Here is a 21,422-nt window from a genome sequence, read left to right as displayed (position 1 = left end):
AATAACATATCATGACCAAATATCTAGGCATGCATGTGTGCTTCCTGCCCCTACGGTATCTTTCAACCGGTAACCGGGGACTGTCCCGCCCCTACTACTACTAACACATTTAGCATCCTAGCACATAATCATAATAGATAACAACATACCAGATAATTATCACAAAGACAAACCTCTCTACTATAATCTCTTACTAGTGGGTCGGCCTTGGTGCCTTAGACCCACTTCTACTGGAAGGTAACTCACCTTAGTGTCGTGAAGTGTCCGAATTGTCCTCGCTGCCGAGATTAGCTCCTCTTGATTCCTACACAAATGATCTTCCTTAATTACCATTTCATGGTCAACTCATGTCAAAGTCAAAGCCATGGTCAACACCTTGGTCAAATTCAACATCTGGCTGACTCAACTCGCCGATTTGACCCACTTAACTAGCCGAGTTCCATATTCCTTAGAACACTAAAGCTTCGACCGTACTCGCCGAGTCTTTCAATAGCTCGCCGAGTTCTCCTTCATACAAAGTCGGGACTTTCTACCACCGACTCACCGAGTTCATCCTTGAACTCGTTGAGTCCTTCTTCATGCAAGAAGGCACATCTAGTCCTGGACTCGTCAAGTTCCTTATGAACTCGTCGAGTTCGTCATCATGCAGTTGGGATATAGTCTTGAACTCGCCGAGTTCTGTTCTTGAACTCGCCGAGTTCCATGATCTTTAGGTCCATATTTACGTCTATTTTGTTGAGTCCTCTTCTAGACTCAACCATTTCAATCAGAAACAAAAAAGGTTGGGGAACCATAGCCCGACTCGTCGAGTCCCCCAAAGTCCAAGTCTACCAAATCGATTTTAATCGGGCTCAATGCATCTAGAACATAGATCTGACCTCCTGGGAACAATATAGCACGCAAAGTTAAAAACTTTACGTGCATGCATGGGTTAACTAGCTCATAAGGACCCAAAATGAAGTCTACAAGGTGCATGGGACTCCCATGGCCATAAAGCTGGCACATTTATGCCATGGGAACCCTCAATGGTTCAAGATCTGGAGTTATACCACCATAGAACCATGAAATCCTGAAATTGGCTCTACTAAAGCTTAGAAAGGGTAGAAATAAACCTTAACTAGAGATCTAAGAGATAGATGGTCAAGGTTAAAGCTTTTTACCTTGAATGAGCTGGAAATGAAGCAAAACCTCTGGATCTACTTGTTCTGCTGGAACCCACAAGCTACTGCTTCTTTCTTTAAGCTTTAAACCACCAAAAACACACAAAAATGGCTCAAGAACACTCCAAATGCTTTAGGGTTTCGAGTTAGGGATTTTTTGGACTATGAGAGATGATGGAGGCTGGATTGGGACAAGATAAGCTGTTTAAATATGGTTCAAACCGTAAATATTAGGGTTTCATCCAGACAAACCTACTCGCCGAGTAGGTTACTTAAAACTCGCGTCCAAAGTCTAGTCTACTCGACAAGTTGGGCCTCCAACTCGTCGAGTCCCAATGTAAAACATGCAATTATTTAAAATTTAAATACATACTGAGAACCCAGTGTTACAACTCTCCCCCACTTATTTCATACGTCATCCTCGAAGTCTGCTGCTGCATTCGGAAAAAGTTCGGGTAGTGCTCTCTCATCTCGTCCTCCGGCTCCCAAGTCCATTATGAGCCCTTGTTGTGCTTCTGTTGCACCTTCACTAGGTCGACCCACTTGTTCCTCGGATCCTTCGACTTCCTGTCTAGGATAGCTACTGGTCGCTTAATGTAGTTCATGTTGTCATCCAACTGAATATCCTCTAGAGGCACCACGGAAGAGTCGTATACCAGGCACTTCTGCAGCTGGGAGACGTGAAAGGTACTATGAATCTGGCTTAGCTCGGCTGGCAGATACAACCTGTATGCCACCCTGCCCACCTGAGCTGCAAATCTAAAAGGTACAATATACCTAGGGCCTAACTTTCCCTACTTCCTGAATTGGGTGACACCTTTCCAAGGTGACACCTTCAAGAGGACCATATCCCTGACCTGAAACTCCAAGTCCGAACGGCACTTGTTGGTATAACTTTTCCGAACCTGTTGGATCCTCTCTGTTGTCTTTAGTACCACCTCGGTACTCCCCATGACCCTATGACCAACCTCTCCCCAGCATATCGGGGTCCTGCACTTCCTCCCGTATAACATCTAGAAGGGAGGACGGTCAATATTCGCATGGTAGCTATTGTTGTAGGAAAATTCTACCAAGGGAAGGTAGGTGTCCCAACTACCACCGAAGTCTAAGACACATGCCCGCAACATATCCTCCAAGGTATGGATGGTCCGCTCTTTTTGACCATCCTTCTGTGGGTGAAAAGCAGTACTGAAATGCATATGGGTGCCCAACTCGTCGTGAAACTTCTTCTAGAATCTGGAAGTGAACCGCACGTGTCTGCCAGAAATCACAGAGACTGGCACTCTGTCTTAAGCTACTACCTCTCGGATCTAGATATCGGCCAGCTTCTCGGCCGAGATGCTCTCCTGGATCGGTATGAAATGGGCAGTCTTGGTCAATCGATCCACGATGACCCAAATCTAATCTATTCACTGTGCGGTCCTGGGAAGCTTGGTGATGAAATCCATAGTAATATCTTCCCATTTCCACATGGGGACGTCCAATGGCTATGTCTTTCCATGAGGCCACTGGTGCTCCACCTTGACCTTCCTGCAGGTCAGGCACCTTTCAACGTACCGGGCTACATCCTGCTTCATGCATGGCCACCAGTAATCTGGACGAAGATCTCTGTACATCTTCGTTGCCTCGAGATGAATAGAAAACCTGGTTTTCTGCGCCTCCTCCATCAGCACCTGGTGCACACCTCCATGATACGGAAGCCACACCCTACGGTGTAGTGTCAACAACCCACTACTATCATAGTTAAAGGAGGAAACCTGCCCCACAATATGCTCGTTCTTCCGATGTTCCTCCTTCATAGCCTCCTGTTGGGCCTCTCGGATCTGCTCCAACAGTGGAGTCACTACTGTCATCCGTAAGCAAATGTCTCTGATCGGGACAGCCTTGTGGCTAAGAGCATCGTCTACCACATTGGCCTTCCCCGGTTGGTAGAGGATCTCACAATCGTAATACTCCACCACATCTAGCCACCCACGCTGCCTCATATTCAGATTTGGTTGATCCATGAGGTACCTCAAACTCTTGTCGTCCGTGTAAATGGTAGATCGAACCCGATAGATGTAGTGCTGCCAAATCTTGAGGGCGAAGACAACCGCCTCTAACTCCAAATCGTGCGTCGGGTAGTTCACCTCGTGAGGCTTCAGTTGCCTCGAAGCATAGGCGATAACATGCCCTTTCTGCATCAATACCGCACCCAACCCTGAGATGGATGCATCGTAGTATACCACAAAATCCTCCACTCCCTTTGGCAGGGTGAGGATCGGCGCCTCAGATAGCCTCTGTCTCAATGTATCAAATGCTGGCTGCTGCTCAGGCCCCCGGCGAAAGACCACGACTTTCTTTGTCAACTAGGTCAAGGGTACGACTATCTTGGAGAAGTCCTGAATGAATCTCCGGTAATAGTTTGCCAATCCTAGGAAACTCTGAATCTCGGATGGAGACTTCGAAACCTCCCAGCTCATCACGGCCTCTAGTTTGGCCGGGTCAACCAGAGTACATATCTGGTTGACAAGGTACCCAAGAAACCGCACCTCGCGCAACCAAAACTTTGACTTTGAGAACTTAGCGTACAAGCTCTCCCTCCTCAGGGTATCCAAAACCTTTTGCATGTGCTCCTCATGCTACTCCTACGTCTTAGAGTAACCAAGATATCATCAATAAAAACTATCACAGACCGATCCAGCATCGGTCTGCATAAGCGGTTCATGCGGTCCATGAACGTGGTATGAGCATTGGTGAGCCTGAAGGGCATCACCACAAACTCGTAATGGCCATAGAGAGTCTGGAAAGCAGTCTTCTGTACATTTTCATCTCTGACCCTCATCTGATGGTATCCTGAACGCAAATCAATCTTCAAAAACCAAGATGCCCCCTGAAGCTGGTCGAAAAGATCATCAATCCTCGGGAGTGGGTCACGGTTCTTCACCGTTACCTTATTCAGCTCCCGGTAGTCTATACACATCCGATGCGACCCGTCCTTCTTCTTCACAAATAGGATCGGGGCTCCCCAGGGTGAACTAATCGGTCTAATAAATCCCTTGTCTAACAGCTCCTGCAACTATGTAGACAAATCTTGTATCTCGGGAGGAGCCAACCGATATGGTTCCTTCGCTATCAGAGCTGCACCAGTGACCAAGTCGATCCTGAACTCTACCTATCTCTCCGGAGGTATCCCAGGAAGCTCCTCTGGGAACACATCCGCATACTCTCGCACTGCTGGTACATCGCTCACCATCGCCCTACCCGCCTCATGGGTATCCATAACATAGGCGACATACCCTACACAACCCTGCTGAAGGTAGTGCCTAGCCCTAGCTGCTGAGCATAAAGTCGGTCCACGTTATGGTCTGTCGCCCTAAATCACCCGCTCTCCCCCACTTGGGGTTCTGACCCGTACCAACTGTTGCACACAGTTGATCACTGCCCCATTAGGGCTCAACCAATCCATGCCTATAATAACTTTGTTCCCACGCAATAGAATGGGAACCAAGTCTACCAGGTAGCGCTCCTCATACAGTCTCAGAATACAATCTCTAAAAACCTATGATACTCGTACTGATCGATCGTCGGCAATCTCGACCTCTAAAGGGCAATCCAACATGCCCGAAGACTCAGCAAACCGCTTGTTAAGTGCAAGAGAGACAAATAATCGAGTAGCACCCGATTCGAACAGCACCTGAACTGGAATACCGTTCACATGGATGGATCCTAAACAAAACACATAATATGGCACAACAGTATCATAAACAACATATAAATAAAGATAGGGAGAAAAAATCATACCCGTCACCACATCGAGTGCGACGCGTGCCTCCTCGGAAGTCAATTGGAAAGCTCGGTTCCTCACCACTGGAGCCTCTATCTTGCCCTGCCGGCCATCAGTAATCTGCAGGGTCGCTGGAGTTGGCGTTGCTGCCGCCATCAATCTAGGGAAATTGGCCTTTTTATGGCACTTCTAATTGCAATGAAACTAAATCAGGTCTGATATCTGAATGGTGGGGGCAGGGGCAGTATAATCCCTGCTAAAGTGCCTGGTCTTGCCGCACTTATAGCAGCCTGATCCCGACCCAGTGCGGCAAACTCCCTCGTACGACCTACCGTATTTCCCACAGCGGCTCCATCCCTGTTGGCCCTTCGACCTAGAGTCGAATCCCTTGGGCTTCTTCCCTGAAGCCCCAGTAACTTGCTCCGTCTCTGTCTTCCTCTTCCTGAGGTGCTCCAAGTCAATCTCCCTCTCCCTCGCAATCATAGAATCTAGGGTCGGGCATGTTGAGTAATTGACATGCTCCCGAATGTCCGCCCTCAACATGTCATGATAACGGGTCTTCCGTATCTCCTCATCTCCGGCATACTAAGGCACCAATAAGGCCCTCTCACGAAACTTGGCAGTAATCTCCACCACCGTCTCAGTAGTCTGTCTCATGTCGAGAAACTCCCTGGCCAGCTGCTGAAGCTCTACAGCTGGTGCAAACTCAGCCCTAAACCTGGTCACAAATTCTGACCAGGTCATAGCCTCGATGGCTGAGGCTCCCAAAGAATCACCACCTGACTCCCACCAATCTCTAGCCCTGTCCCTCAAACATCCAACAACATATCGAACCTTCGACCCCTCAAGGCAGAAGCTAGTCAACTAAGCAGACTCCATGTTTGCAATCCACCTCCTAGCCATGATGGGGTCCTAATCCCCATGAAAGTCTAACACACCACACCCCCTGAAGTCCTTAAAGGACAGTGTGTGCGATCCTGACTGGATGGATTCCATGTCACTCCTAAACGCCCTGAGGCGATCCTCCATCAGCTCAATAATCCCTTCCTAGATCGACCTGAAAATCACTGGGGTCGACTAAAGGATGCCTCTAGTGATCTCTGAAGCAATGAACTCACGTAGTCCCTCATCAACCAGCTCGACACCTGATCCTCAAACCTGATCCCAAACCTGATCCTAAACCTGATCCTGATCCTGAACCTCCTCCTCCATGTCGCGTAATCATCACTATTCTAAAACAAAACACATCATCGCCAGGGTCATACATAACCTTAGAAGGTCTCACATACTACAAGTTACCTGGTTCTATCTCGGCCCTCCTTGACTCAAGTATGTATCCTCTGCTTTCTGTATTACGGGCCCATACTACCTTCCACATCTATCCGTACTTTCCTCAAGGATTACCTTGACTTCACCAAGTCACTCTACTACCACTGCTCGCTGCACTATTCTCATCCTAGGCTTACCTTAGGGTAATTCTCTGACCTACTCTCTACCATCAGCTGCATAAGAAGTCCATGTTATCTCTCCCTAACTAGCTCGCGAATACCATTACTTATTACTAAGACCAAATAATTCTTCAAATGAGAGGTCCTGCCCTACATTGGTTGGACTCAAACAAGAGCTGCGAAATAGAGCTAGACCTAACCTTCTGAAATTATTTAGTCATCATAATATGTAACTTAGTACGTATTTGTTTACTAGTTAATTAAAGGTAATTAGAATTCCTAATAGCACAAAGCAAGCAGCATTCGGGCATTGAGTAACCCAAACCAAACATATCCTATCCAGACCATCATATCACTTACTACTCAGACTAGCATGTAACTCAATAAGTACATATAGCAGGCACATAAGGCATCTTCCTATATCCTTATCCCTAATCTATCATGCAGTTCTCATACATATACAATAGGCATAAAAGGCATGCTTCCAAGATCCTTATCCCTACTCTAGCATGCAATTCTTATAATCATAACATAGCATAAATGTATGGGTATCTTGGGGAAAACTTACTTGATCTCGGCCGGTTGCACGCATCACACACTTTGTTCTTTCCAAAGTTCTTTTCTCTTTTAAATTTCTTTTCAGACTCCATTTTATTAAATGATTTTACTTTTGAAAATTTCCATACCAACTCCTTAGTTTGAGTTTGGACACACCTGAGAGTGTGCCCGAATCCCTCAAACCAATGCTCTGATACCAACTTGTAACACCCCAAAAATCAAGACCAAAAATTTCGTTTTTAATTAAGTAACTTATAAAGCAGTTTACTGAAAAACATCATCATATCATAACAACCCATAATTCCATAAGTCAAGTAGCATAAAACATGTCGAGGAATAACAATAATGTCATAGTACAATCCCAAGAACATCATAGTGCGGAAATCATGTGTGTGCGATGCGTTGCTACTGTGTCGGCTCCTTCCTCTTCGCTGAAGAGGTACCTGAAACAAAACTAAAAACTATAAGCACAAAGCTTAGTGAGTTCCCCCATCATACCACATACCACATAAGGCATGTCCCTCGGTATCTTTCAACCATTATCTAACTGGCATGACTTGGAGCTGGGCTCCCCCTTCGGTATCTTACAACCGGTAATCGGGAGCTAACCTCCCCTTCTGTATCTTACAACCAGTAACTAGGAGTTAACCTCCTGTTCGGTATCTTTCAACCGGTAGCCAGGAGCTAACCTCCCTTTCAGTATCTTTCAACTGGTAACTGGGGACTATTTTACCCCTACCACTACCAACATAATAACATATCAAGAACATATATCTTGGCATGCATGGGTGCTTTCTACCCCTTTGGTATCTTTCAACCGGTAACCGGGGACTGTCTCGCCCCTACTACTACTAACACATTTAGCATCCTAGCACATAATCATAACAGATAACAACATACCAGATAATCACCACAAATACAACCATCTCTACTATAATCTCTTACTAGTGGGCCGACCTTGGTGCCTTAGACTCACTTCTACTGGAAGGTAACTCACCTCAGTGCCGTGAAGTGTCCGAATTGTCCACGCTGCCAAGATCAACTCCTCTCGATTCCTACATATAACGATCTTCCTTAATTACCATTTCATGGTCAACTGATGTCAAAGTCAAATTCAAGGTCAACACCTTGGTCAAAGTTAACATCTGGCTGACTCAACTCGCCGAGTTGACCCACCAACTCGCCGAGTTCCGTATTCGTTACAACACTAAAGCTTCGACCCTACTCGCTGAGTTCTCCTTCATATGAAGTCTTCTACCAATGACTCACCGAGTTCATCCTTGAACTCGTTGAGTCCTTCTTCATGCAAGAAGGTACATCTAGTCCTGGACTCGTCGAGTTCCTTATGAACTCGTCGAGTTCGTCTTCATGTAGTTGGGACATAATCTTGAACTCGCCGAGTTCCATGATCATCAAGTCCATATTCACATCCATTTTGTTGAGTCCTCTTCTAGACTCAACTAGTTCGATCAAAAACAGAAAAGGCTGGGGAACCATATCCCGACTTGTCGAGTCCTATGAGCGACTTACCAAGTCCCCCAAAGTCCAATTCTACCAAGTTGATTTTAGTCGGGATCAATGTATCTAGAACATAGATCTGACCTCCTAGGATTGATATAGCAAGTAAAGTTACAAACCTTACGTGCATGCATGGGTTAATTAGCTCATAAGGACCCAAAATGAAGTCTACAAGGTGCATGGGACTCCCCATGGCCATAAAGTTGGCAACTTATGCCATGGGAACCCTCAATGGTTCAAGATCTGGAGTTATACCACCATAGAACCACAAAATCCCGAAAATGGATCTACTAAAGCTTAGAAAAGGTAGAAATGAACCCTAACTAGAGATGTAAGAGATAGATGGTCAAGGTTGAAGCTTTTTACCTTGAATAAGCTAGAAATGAAGCAAAAGCTTTGGATCTACTTGCTTCTTCTGGAACCCCCAAGCTTCCACTTCTTTCTTCAAGCTTCAAACAACCAAAAACACACTAAATGGCTCAAGAACACTCCAAATGATTTAGGGTTTCGAGTTAGGGCTTTTCTTGACTATGAGAGACGATGGAGGTTGGATTGGGACAAGATAATGCGTTTAAATAGGGTGCAACCCTAAATATTAGGGTTTCATCCAAATAGACCTACTAACCGAGTCGGGCTCCCGACTCATCGAGTAGGTTACTTAAAACCTGCGTCCAAAGTCTAGTCTACTCGACTAGTTGGGCCTCCAACTCGTCGAGTCCTAGTGTAAAACATGCAATTATTTAAATTTAAAATACACATTGGGAACCAGTGTTACAATTGTGAATCAGACCAGGGAGTTGCATGAAATCTTTCATTGGAACCTACATGATTCCTATTTTTCTTCCAAACCTCACCGCACAAGAAATTGGGTTGATTAGAAGCCATTGGGATGTTCAGTCTTGATTAGAAATACTCCACAACACGTGTATTGCGAACCAGACACCGAGATCACCCTAGAGAAGAAATCAATTAGAAGTGAGAGCGCAGACGTATAGCCCGAGCCCTGCCGGCGTTTGCTCCCACCGAAGAAGAAGGGCTGAGCCGGAATACAACGCCACCGATCAATCAATACTTTCCGAAATCGCCGGAAATTTTATGGTGCGTTTCGTTGTGCAAAAATTATTTTCATTTTTCTTAGAAAACATTTTCAGAAAATAGAATTGATTTTCCATTTTTAGTTTTCAATAAAAGTGTTAGAAAACTCATTTGGTTGAAACCGATAGAGTTTTCATTTTACGTTTTAAAATTTTAGATAACTGTGGAAAAATGTAAAAACTACTTTTCTAATTTACATACAATTTGGAAAACATAACATTTTCGTTTCCTTGGAATTTTTTTAAAAACTGAATCAACAAAATGCATTTTCAGAAATTTTCATTTTCATTTGAAAATTTTCATATAAATGTGGAAAAAAAATTTCCCAACCAAACACACGCTTAGCCGTTAAAAAAAAACCTAATATAATCCACTGTTCTGTTTTGTGACAGTATATCGATCAATGGTTGAGAATTAAAACATTATGTCTTTTAGCAAATCATTAGTTACATAAGTTGCTAGGATTTTTGCATCAAAAAACAAAGCATGGGCTCTTCTATGTAGGTGGTGAAAAACGAAGCACATATTTTATGGTTTTTAATCAAGCATGATTCAAACGAGCATAAATTGTCTCAACCAGATGATCAAATATAGTTTTTGAGGCAAACATGTAGAAATATTAGCATGGAGCAAAACAGATACATAAAGTGCCATAATGTTGGATTATAATTTAGCAAAGGTGTACAAACACCATTGTATATTGATATATGTTTTATTTTTTTAATGAATTTTGAGTGTGAAACTAACTTTCCTAATTCCCAGATTTTTTAATGAAATGTTAATGATTAAATTTCTAGATTTCCTAGTTGGTTGTATGATGTGTTTGTTTACTGACCTTGTGAATAATGGTGGAGCTATTTCCCATGATAACTTCTTACTTTCATTTCAAACACATAACATCATCCAATTTTCTTTTTTAACTAATAATAGGAAAATACATTTGTTTTAATCAAAAAATAGCATCATACTTTCGTTTTTTCATAAAATAACACCTGACTTTCGTTTTTATCACAAAATAGCATTACATTTTTGTTTTTTCACAAAATGACATCATACTTTCATTTGAAACATATAGTAGCACCCAAATTTCAATTTTAAATACATAAATCATAAACAATCAACAAATTTCATTAGAAAACATTAAAACTTGTTAACAAACATAAATTTTTTCCAGATTCTTCATACATGGTTAACCAAAAAGGAGTGTCAAAAATGTCAAGAAGCATATGGACTTTTCTTTTTCTCGTAAAAACTACACATCTCATCAATGTTTCTCTTGCAACGTTTCATCTGTCTGTTTCATGAGAAGTAAAAAAATTGTTAATATAATTATCATAGTTCTAAAATCATGAAAAGTAATTATCTTTTATAAGTACCTTTCTTTTTGAATAACTAGTAGCGTAATGACCCCAGCCTTGACAATAAGAGCATGTTCATTTTTCTTGTGCTCCTAAAGAAGACTTGATCTACTAGAAATTTTAGGATGCCCTTTTGTGGTAGTTAGACCAAGAGGATCACATATAGATAACTGTGGCATCATATATACTTGTGAAATTCCCATACAAGAAATTTGACAACCCGATATTTCGAGACAATGTAATGTAAAACCAATCAAATCTAGGACAAAATATAACGTTTCTAAAATCTTATTTGGGTTAAATAAAGTAGTAGGAATCATATCAAGGTTTTCGTACATATAAAGAACCCTAATATCCGAGTTATAACGAAGAAGTTATGACCAACCGAAGATTTTCGGCAAAACCGACAACAGTGATTAAACGAAAAACGCGAAGTTTCAATACAATAGTTTTTAGCCTTAAGTATCTAAATAAAAGTTATAGATAACCTCAAACCGTGAGCGTACATAAAAAGAACGTCCAAAACGGACGTCGGATAAAGAAGTTATGAATTTTTGAAGAAATTCCTTAATCACGTCATTTTAATAAATAAATAATAAAAATAATTTCATAATTTGCCAACGGAATCTAAACGAAAGTTGTAGATCTTAGTCTCACCTACGCGTGGATATAAAGAACGTCGAAAACGGAGTTCGTATGAGGGAGATATGAATTTTAGAAGTTTATTTAAAATAAATATAAATTTAAATATAAATTCTTGGTAATATCCGAAGGGGAGTCAGCAGATAGGACCGGAGTACGCCCTGCGTACCCTCGTACGCCCCGTGTACTCGAATCAAGGGCCTCGGATCGTCCACGTCGCCCCTATGCGAAGCTACCGACCCGCCCCATCCGACCCGCCCCGTCCCATCCAATCCGTCCCATCCGAAGCCGAGGCAGTCGAGGACTCGCTCATGCATGACGTATGCGTACGCGCTGCGTACAAGCGTACGCCCTGCGTACCGAGGCTTCTCAGACCCCCTATAAATAGAAATGCGAGGGTTCCGGGAAAATCACCCCATTTCTCTCCTTTCTCTCACGATCTTGCCTCGATTTCCGTGCCCGTTCAAACCCGAAGCTCTGGTCTTTTTGCTCAAGTCCTGAGGGTCGATTTTACTCCTGAGATTCCCGAGAATCCCGAGAAATATCTGTTTCCCAAGACGAAACTCTGCCCGGTTTTCCATCTCGCTATCTTCAAACTTTCAAGTGAGTTCATACCCCTTTAATCAACCTTTGAAATGATTTTAAATGTTTTAAATACTTATGGGGGGGAATACAAGTTAAATACTTATAGTTATTGCTTCAATCACATGTGATTGCATTAATCACATGTGATTAATAACTAGGGAAACCAGTGATTTTATCACTGTTCAAACTGTCTATCAAACTTTTTTACTTCAAAATGTTTTACAAACCCTTTTACTTTTCAAACTTATTTACAACTGTGATTCAAACAAATGTTCCTTATACTTAAACTGTTTTATCAAACCTATGCCTTCAAATTGTTTTATAGATTGACATCAAGTCGATCTTTTCTTAAAATAATACTTATGTTTCAAATGTCTTATAAAAACTTATTTATGCTTTCATATTATAAATTGCATGCCCATATATGTATAGATGTATAAATAATGCTTAAAGGGCTTAGGAAGGCCATCCACCCTATTTCCTTTTTCTCGATTTGGATGTGGTCTGGTGTGATTTCGGGTGACCATCTGAAGGTTGTTTCAATATTAAATATATATCAAATATACATATATATAGACATAAAAGTACTTCCATATTCATACGTACTAGACACACCATTAGTAAGTTACCATCGGGGTAACACAGGATCATACTATTACAACTGCTAGATCAATGAGTCAGTTCATTCATGAGTCCATATACAACTATACTATGAGAACATATACAACTATACTAGGAAGAGAACATATACAACTACACTAGAACGAGAAACACTACCCTTACATTAATACGTTAACAATTGTGATCCACTGTATCGGAGCATGCATTAAATGTCATGGCCCGAGTTGTAGCCAGAATTCTCTTGGAGGGAGAGCGTTGAGTTTGCGTATAGATCTATACTGGATTGACTATCTTACACCTTGCTGCTAGCTACAGCCGGACCTGCAGGTCTGCGGGTGCCAAACGTCATTCCATTATTACGACCATTCGTATGTCGTTGTTACCAGTCGATAGCATGGTGCAATTATCACATTTTACCTTAATATAAATCCGGTTTAAGGTAGTTAGTACAGCAGTAGTTACTAAAAAAAAACTAAGCTACAGTACTACAATGATTTACCCATTACATATTTTTAGTGATAACCTCAATTGAACTTTAATATACAAACTATATTTTGTTAAAAGATAGTTGCACTTGGGAAATTACACACTTTTACAACAAACGAACATACAAAACAGTTAAGCCTTGGTAGAAGGCTACTTTATTAGAAAATATAGGTTTTTATGAGAGATTCAAACTTTTACAAACACTTATATACACTTCACGGACTTATACTTGAGACACGTTCAAACATTTTTTATAACAAACACCGACACTAAAATACTTATGAACTCACCAGCTTAATGCTAATAAACTCTTTCAAAACAACTTGTATTCTCAGGTCATCAGTAGACAGGTACCGATGCCAGCTTTTGAGGAGATGGAGCGCATTCAAGACTCATCATATTATTATTTTGATTTACCTTATATTTTTGGTGTCTAAAACTGTACAGAACACGCTTGTATTAAACTTATATATTTAATGCAATGGATGATGTTGTTTTCTTATTTACATTTACTGTGTTGTGATACTTTACATGACGTCCTCCGCCCCAGAACGTTTCCGCCGTTCTTGGTTTTGGGTTGTGACAGATTGGTATCAGAGCATTGTTTATAGTGAATCAAGTATATCAACCCATAAAAGATATACTAAACTATAAACCCAAAAGGGATTAAAGCAGTCTGACCCAGAGTCTATAGTTTAAATAATAAAATATTTAATTAAGTATACTAGTCTGCATTCATACTAAAATCAGTGTCACAATGACAAGAACAAAAGTATTACGATTGTTAAATATCACAAGTGAGCTCGGGGATGTATGGTCAGTCCTGGAAATGGCATAGCCTGATCAACTATGCTGGTCTTAGGAGTGATTAGCATATGCCCTAGAATGGTTGTGATAGGTTAACAAGTCTAAAAACTTACCAACGATACCACAAGAAGATCAGTATAACTGAAACTTAAAATACTATAGGTGTATTTTGTACTACTAGTTACACGTATACTATATTCTTATACCTCTCTTCTCGCTTAGATTTAAATGGCTGGATTCCATCACGGCGACCCGTACTTTCCAAATGAAGGCAATGCCGGGTCGATGAAGAGCCCGAAGATGAGCATCCAATCCCTTTGGATGATCACCTCGCAGAAGGCTTTTCTGATAGATCCGACTCCGAGCCTGAAGTCAACAACCTACCGCTCGTAGGTCAAGCCCCGAACAACAACCATCGACCAGCTTTTCCAGGTCCTACTCCCTTGTGGGCAAACAACTTGAATCGCTGGAGTGATGAACAGGGTCAACCCTTACCATACTTTGGGGACCGAAGCTTTTACAACGTCAGCGATGGTGGCTCTGCTGACCGAGCTCTCCCTGTCATTATCCGCAGAATAGCTCGTAATGTCGAGCAAGGTCGAGCAGCCATCGACCGGGTCATGGAGATTGATGCCAACTCAGGTGTCAACACAGTCCGCATCCGCCGTCTTGAAGAAAACATGGAACGGACCCGGAGAACCAATGAAACCCTGCAGCAGCAGCTGGCTGCCTCACGAGCTGAAATCTTGGAACTTCGAGCTCGTCAGAGGGCTCAGGATCTACACCTTCAAGAGATGTTTCGTCAAGTGTCCGACCTCATGGCTCGCCTGAGGAATTCCCATCGCCGTTAGATGATGTCTAGTACATCTCTATTTTTTTGATTAAAGAATAGCCTTTAGCATCTGTGCTCTAAGTAGCACTTGTCTGTAAAATATTCCTAACTTTCAGTACTCTAATTAGGAATCTAAGAACTGTCAAACTTTTCTATGTGGTATGATGTAAGACGTACTGTTAGGTCGATTTTCCCTGAACTTATTACATCAGTAATACCAATATTATTGAAATCTATCTAATCTGTGGGAAAAATCTATACACTTGTGCTTTCCTACTAATATTTCTTATTGTGATTTCAAACACTCATTCAACTGTTGGGCTATGGTTAGTTAGTTCATGTGTCACTCTCACGTTGCTTGCAAATTGATTCTTACCATTTTTCTTATCTTTATAAACTTATAGTTGAAAGATGCCTCCTCGCAAATCTCCTAGGAATATTCCTGCACCACCACCTCCTCCGCCTCCGGTCATCGATACTGTAGCCCTGAATGCTGCGGTAGCTGCAGCAGTGGCAACTGCCATGGCTCAGTATCACTCTTCTGATGCCAGCAGAGGTGGAACCCCTGTGGAATCAACCCCGGTTGAAACCCCTATGCGCTCGATTGAGTGCTCATACAAGGATTTCACAAATTGCAAACCGAAGCCTTTTTACGGCACCGGCAGAGTCATTTCCCTCTCGCAATTGCTCGAGAAGACTGAATCAGTCTTTGAAATCTGTTCATGCCCTACTGCGAGCAAAGTCAAATATTCCGCATGCACCTTTGAAGGAAAGGCCCTGACATGGTGGAATGGCCATGTTAAGGCACTAACCCTCGTCGTAGCCAACGACATAGGCTGGGAAACGATGAAAGACCTCATGATTGAGGAATACTGCCCGAGGGGCGAAGTCCAGAAATTGGAGCAGGAACTTTGGAACCTGACAATGAAGGGCACCAACGTGGTCGCTTATACTGCCCGATTCAGCGAACTGGTGGCCCTCTGCCCCAATATGGTTCCCACCGAGGGGAAGAAGATCGAGAGGTACATATGGGGGCTAGTGCCTCCGTATCAGGGGAATGTTCTAGCATCAAACCCCGCTACCTTCGACAGTGCCCAACGATTGGCACAACGACTCATTGACCATGGAGTCAAAACCCCTGCAATCACAACCACCCTAGCCATCCCGGAACCCTCCAAACCCGCTGGTACTAAGCGGAAATTCTGGGATGAAAGGAAGAAGCAACAGGCTGCCAAAAAGCAGCAAATTATGGCAATACATGCCGCAATAACCCCTGCTGCTGCTACTACTGCTCCGGTGGGTCGGTATGCTGGAAGTTCGCCCAAGTGCAACAAATGCAACTACCACCACAACGGCCCCTGCCGTGAAATGCAGTGCTCTAACTGCAACAGGAAAGGACACACCGTCCGTTTCTGTAAGTTCCGGACACAACCTATCAACCAAGTCCCTGGCTCTGGCGCGAGCCCGACCTACTATGGATGTGGCGAAGTAGGCCACTATAAGAGGGACTGCCCCAAAGCAAGGAATGCTGGTGGAGCAGGAAGGGTACTAGCTATAGGCCACGGGGAAGCAGTTGCTGACCCGACAGTGGTGACTGGTACGTTCCTCCTCGATAACTCCTATGCATGCATTTTGTTCGATAGTGGAGCGGAGCGAAGCTTCGTAAACCATAAATTTGCTCGCATGCTCAATCAATCACCGCACGCACTCAAAGAACTATTCACAATTAGAAATGGCTAATGGAAAAACTGAAAGTACGAGTAGCATATACTTAGGATGTACCCTAACTCTAGATAACCATTCATTCCCAATCGACCTCATGCCAGTCTCAATAAAAAGTTTCGACGTTATCATTGGCATGGATTGGTTAAGCCTTCATCGCGCCGATATCATGTGCTATGAGAAAGCAGTCCGTCTAAACCTTCCGTCTAACGAAACTCTTATAGTCTACGGCGACAAACCCGGTGCAAGTCTTCGCATCATATCAAGTATTCAAGCACAGAAGTATCTGCGTAAGGAATACCATGCGTTCCTTGCTCACGTCGTCGACACGAGCCTCGAAACGAAAGAACTAAAGAACATCCCTGTAGTGAGCGACTTCCCCGACGTTTTCCCAGAAGAACTACCTGGGTTACCTCCGCAACGACAGGTCGAGTTCAGAATCGACTTAGTCCCAGGAGCTACCCCAGTAGCCAAGTCGCCCTACCGCTTAGCACCAGCTGAGATGCAGGAACTCTCTGGTCAACTTAACGAACTGCTCAGCAAGGGCTTTATAAGACCGAGTTTCTCACCTTGGGGAGAACCGATCTTGTTCGTTAAGAAGAAAGACGGATCATTCCGTATGTGTATTGACTACAGAGAACTCAACAAACTGACGGTCAAGAATCGTTACCCTCTGCCTCGCATAGATGATCTATTCGACCAACTGCAAGGGGCGAACTATTTTTCTAAGATCGATCTGAGATCCAGATATCACCAGTTACGAGTGCTAGAGGAGGATGTGCCGAAGACAGCCTTCCGAACTCGTTACGTACATTACGAGTTCGTGGTGATTCCATTCGGATTGACCAATGCGCCCGCAGTCTTCATGGATCTGATGAATAGAGTATGCCGACCTTACTTGGATTAGTTCTTCATCGTTTTCATTGACGACATCTTGATCTACTCCCGAAGTAAGAAAGAGCATGGCGATCACCTGCGACAAGTTCTAGAGACATTACGAAAAGAGAAGCTTTATGCGAAGTTCTCGAAATGTGAATTTTGGATCCGGAGAGTCGAATTCTTAGGACACGTGGTAAGCGAAGAGGGAATCCACGTGGACCTATCCAAAATTAAAGCCGTTGAGAACTGGTCAGCACCTAAGACGCCTACATAAATTCATCAATTTCTAGGTCTCGCTGGCTACTACCGCAGATTCATTCAGAACTTCTCTCGAATAGCAAAACCTCTTACAACCCTAACCCAGAAAGGCGTGGCCTTTGACTGGGAAGAGAAACAAGAGAGAGCGTTCCAAACGCTCAAGAGAGCCTTGTGCACTGCGCCAATACTATCCCTTCCTGAAGGAATAGAAGACTTCGTAGTCTATTGCGATGCATCAAATCAAGGGCTCGGATGTGTTCTGATGCAGCGAGGTAAGGTCATCGCCTACACCTCGAGGCAATTGAAGACACACGAGGTTAACTACACGACCCACGATCTTGAACTAGGAGCAGTAGTGTTTGCTCTGAAGATCTGGAGACATTACTTGTATGGAACGAAGAGCACTATCTTTACCGACCACAAGAGTTTACAACACATTTTCGATCAAAAGAAGCTCAACATGAGACAACGACGGTGGGTCGAGCTACTCAGTGATTACGAATGCGATATTCGTTATCATCCGGGTAAATCCAACGTAGTAGCAGACGCCCTAAGTCGGAAGGAATATTCTGGTCGCAAAGTCAAGTCATTGTCAATAACCATCCATTCACACTTGTCTAAGCAAATTCAGGAGGCTCAACTTGAAGCCATGCAACCTGAAAATCTGACGAATGGATCCCTTAGAGGAATGGACAAGAATTTAGAAGCCAAGGGTGACGGAGCCTTATATTTCATGAACCGGATCTGGACACCGAAACACGGTGGTTTCCGAGACTTGGTCATGACCGAGGCGCACAACACTCGGTATTCCGTCCACCCAGGTTCAGATAAGATGTATCTGGATCTTAAAAAGCTATACTGGTGGCCTAATATGAAAGCAGAGATTGCTACCTTCGTAAGTAAATGCCTTACTTGCGCAAAGGTTAAGGTCGAGTACCAGAAGCCCTCTGGTTTATTGCAACAACCAGAGATCCCGGAATGGAAGTGGGAGCGGATCACTATGGATTTCATAACCAAGTTGCCCAAGACAACGGGTGGACTTGACACCATATGGGTCATCGTTGATAGATTGACCAAGTCTGCACACTTCCTGCCTATCAAAGAAACCGACAAGATGGAGAAACTTACGAGAACATACATTAGGGAAATCGTACGGCTACATGGTGTACCTATGTCCATTATCTCCGATAGAGATAGTAGGTTCACCTCAAGATTTTGGCAATCACTACAACATTCCCTGGGAACAAGGCTGCACATGAGCACAGCCTACCATCCTCAGACCGACGGACAGAGTGAGAGGACCATCCAAACACTGGAAGATATGTTGCGAGCCTGCGTGATTGACTTTGGGAAGGCATGGGATACTCATTTACCCCTTGTCGAGTTTTCCTATAATAACAGTTATCACTCGAGCATCAAGGCTGCTCCATTTGAAGCTCTCTACGGCCGAAAGTGCAGATCCCCTCTGTGCTGGGCTGAGGTGGGTGATACCTAATTAGCCAGGGGGCATGCTTCCGATAGTACTCTCACTGGTCCGGAGATCATTCGGGAAACGACAGAGAAAATCGTTCAGATCCGTGCACGATTGAAAGCCTCTAGAGACCGACAGAAGAGCTACGCTGATAAACGAAGAAAACCTTTGGAATTTCAGGTGGGAGACCGAGTCCTTCTCAAAGTCTCGCCCTGGAAGGGTTTGATACGCTTCGGCAAGCGTGGGAAGCTTAATCCGAGGTACATAGGGCCTTTCGAGATTCTTGCAAGAGTCGGCCCCGTAGCTTACAAACTCGACCTACCAGACGCCCTTCGTAACGTACATTCTACATTCCACGTATCTAACTTGAAAAAGTGTCTATCTGACGAGACTCTTGTAATCCCACTCGACGAGATCGAGATCAACGAGAGCCTCAACTTCGTGGAAGAACCTGTAGAGATCATGGACCGTGAGGCCAAGCAGACAAAGCAAAGCCGTATCCCTATCGTGAAGGTTCGCTGGAATGCCAAGCGAGGACCGGAATTCACTTGGGAATGTGAGGATCAGATGAAACTGAAATACCCTCACCTTTTTGCTTAGTTATTTGTAATTTCTTACTTGCTTAAATTCGAATTTCGGGACGAAATTCCTTCTAACGGGGGGATGATGTGACAACCCGATATTTCGAGACAATGTAATGTAAAACCAATCAAATCTAGGACTAAATATAACGTTCCTAAAATCTTATTTGGGTTAAATAAAGTAGTAGGAATCGTATCAAGGTTTTTGTACATATAAAGAACCCTAAAATCCGAGTTATAACGAAGAAGTTATAACCAACCGAAGATTCTCGGCAAAACCGGCAACAGTGATTAAACGAAAAACGCGACGTTTCAATACAATAGTTTTTAGCCTTAAGTATCTAAATAAAAGTTATAGATAACCTCAAACCGTGAGCGTACATAAAAAGAACGTCCAAAACGGACGTCGGATAAAGAAGTTATGAATTTTTGAAGAAATTCCTTAATCACGTCATTTTAATAAATAAATAATAAAAATAATTTCATAATTTGCCAACGGAATCTAAATGAATGTTGTAGATCTTAGTCTCACCTACGCGTGGATATAAAGAACGTCGAAAACGGAGTTCGTATGAGGGAGATATGAATTTTAGAAGTTTATTTAAAATAAATATAAATTTAAATATAAATTCTTGGTAATATCCGAAGGGGAGTCAGCAGATAGGACCGGAGTACGCCCTGCGTACCCTCGTACGCCCCGCGTACTCGAATCAAGGGCCTCGGATCGTCCACGTCGCCCCTATGCGAAGCTACCGACCCGCCCCATCCGACCCGCCCCGTCCGACCCGTCCCATCCGATCCGTCCCATCCGAATCCGAGGCAGTCGAGGAATCGCTCATGCATGACGTATGCGTACGCGCTGCGTACAAGCGTACGCCCTGCGTACCGAGGCTTCTCAGACCCCCTATAAATAGAAATGCGAGGGTTCCGGGAAAATCACCCCATTTCTCTCCTTTCTCTCACGATCTTGCCTCGATTTCCGTGCCCGTTCAAACCCGAAGCTCTAGTCTTTTTGCTCAAGTCCCGAGGGTCGATTTTACTCCCGAGATTCCTGAGAATCCCGAGAAAAATCCGTTTCCCAAGAGGAAACTCTGCCCGGTTTTCCATCTCGCTATCTTCAAACTTTCAAGTGAGTTCATACCCCTTTAATCAACCTTTGAAATGATTTTAAATGTTTTAAATACTTATGGGGGGGAATACAAGTTAAATACTTATAGTTATTGCTTCAATCACATGTGATTGCATTAATCACGTGTGATTAATAACTAGGGAAACCAGTGATTTTATCACTGTTCAAACTGTCTATCAAACTGTTTTACTTCAAAATGTTTTACAAACCCTTTTACTTTTCAAACTTATTTACAACTGTGATTCAAACAAATGTTCCTTATACTTAAACTGTTTTATCAAACCTATGCCTTCAAATTGTTTTATAGATTGACATCAAGTCGATCTTTTCTTAAAATAATACTTATGTTTCAAATGTCTTATAAAAACTTATTTATGCTTTCATATTATAAATTGCATGCCCATATATGTATAGATGTATAAATAATGCTTAAAGGGCTTAGGAAGGCCATCCGCCCTATTTCCTTTTTCTCGATTTGGATGTGGTCTAGTGGGATTTCGGGTGAC

The sequence above is a fragment of the Lactuca serriola genome, chromosome 6 (assembly GCF_051521515.1).
Source record: "Lactuca serriola cultivar US96UC23 chromosome 6, Lser_US96UC23_V15, whole genome shotgun sequence".
NCBI classification, from domain to species: domain Eukaryota; kingdom Viridiplantae; phylum Streptophyta; class Magnoliopsida; order Asterales; family Asteraceae; genus Lactuca; species Lactuca serriola.
The sequence above is the reverse complement of the archived record's forward strand: the minus strand, read 5'-3'. Positions refer to the sequence as shown.